The following is a 1,630-nucleotide window of genomic DNA, read 5'->3' on the forward strand; positions in this document are numbered from 1 at the left end:
GTGCCACCCTGCTGCACAGCCCAGCCGGGCCGGGGCTCCATCCACACTCGGCTTTGGGGCCACAGGAGCCCGGAGCAGAGCCCGCGCTGAAAGGAGTTGAGCAATAGTTAACTCAAGGATCCATGAATTAAGTATTAAGAGTCAGCAAATATTAATCAGAAGCTTAAGAAGGAAGATGCACTGTAGCCATTTTTAAATCATAGAAACAGCATGCACCTTGTTCAGATAAGAGGAGGAAAACCTGTTGAAAACGCTGAACCAGCCAATGAAGGAGTCTGCATGCTTGGCATGCTTTGTGTTTGGTACAGCACAGGGCCAGGGGGAGTGGTTGTGGCTGTAAATGGGTGTTTGGCCACCACCACAGCCTCATCAGACCCCACGGCTGCAGCCATTCCCTGCCAAAGCCCTCACCTGGCCCAGCCCATCCTGGCCTCAAGGAATGGGTTCCATCCAGCCCCTGTGCCCACATGCCAGGCTCAAGGGTTTGCAAGAAGTTTTCTCCCAACTTTATGAAACCTGCACCAAGAGTGTCCCTTTACTGTGCTGAGAAGAGTAAAAAACCCCTCAAGTTTAACTCTACTGCACCTAACGAGGGTTCCATGCACCCCTTAGCAGAGACCCCACAATAGCCCTGTGTGCCTCAGGAGCTCCAGGCCCAGATGATGCCACTGAAGAAGATGTGCCCTCAGCCCAGGGATGCTCAGCATGGGCTCCCCCAGCCCCTCGAGGCCTCGCCCCTGCTCACAGCAGCCCCTGCCTGGCTCCTGCCTGCCTGCCCCTGGGCATCCATGGCTGCTCCTGGACATGGAGCTCAGCCAGTGCTGGTGCTGTGTGGGCTTTGCTGGTGCTACCACCCAGACATAGCTGTGTGCTTTGGTTTAGATTTTGTTTCCTGGCTATTGCACCAAAAATGTTTTAATTTGGGTTTGGCAACTTTAATATATTTACCTTTTGTTTTGAAACGGAATTAGGAGTAAAAGCAAAGCAGGCCCAAAACTTAACAGGGGATAAATAAAAACTTTATTATCAACACAAAGGAAAATAAAAATAAATTCAGAATAGATCTTCAGACTACTTTCTCCTTCTTCTTTTCACACTTTAACAACATACAGAGACATTTCAGTCAATTCCTTTACTTAAAAAATCTTTTTCAGTTCACATCGGGGAGAGGAGTTTCTTCTTGTTCAACTATCGGGATCCTTTTCAAGAGAGGAAATAACCAGTTCTCTCCTGACTTCACTTTTCTTCATGAACAGCAGCCGCCCAGAGATCTGCAATCGTGAAACTCGTCCCACCTTCACAGCCTTCCCAGAGCTGTGCTTGTGGGCCATGTCAAAGTCATGGGGTTTTACTTTTAAGGATGAGCTACTCAAAGGCAAAAGTTCTCTTCAGCTCTCTTCCCTCTGTTCATATTTCATTCCCAGGAACAGAGATCCCCCTTTTTCCCTCGGGGCAAAGGATCTTCCAAAACACTTCCCACCTCACCACACCCCCCATGTCTTTCTCCATGGTTTCAAGGAATTTTTAGTGTAGCACAGTCCACCCCTGTAACTTAGAAAAAGATTTTTCAGCCAACCTTCATGGTGTCTCTTCATTCTCCTTCCATGTAGAAACTTAGCTTTTGCTTCAC

Source organism: Cinclus cinclus, unplaced genomic scaffold (genome assembly GCF_963662255.1).
Source record: "Cinclus cinclus unplaced genomic scaffold, bCinCin1.1 SCAFFOLD_40, whole genome shotgun sequence".
Taxonomy (NCBI): Eukaryota; Metazoa; Chordata; class Aves; order Passeriformes; family Cinclidae; genus Cinclus; species Cinclus cinclus.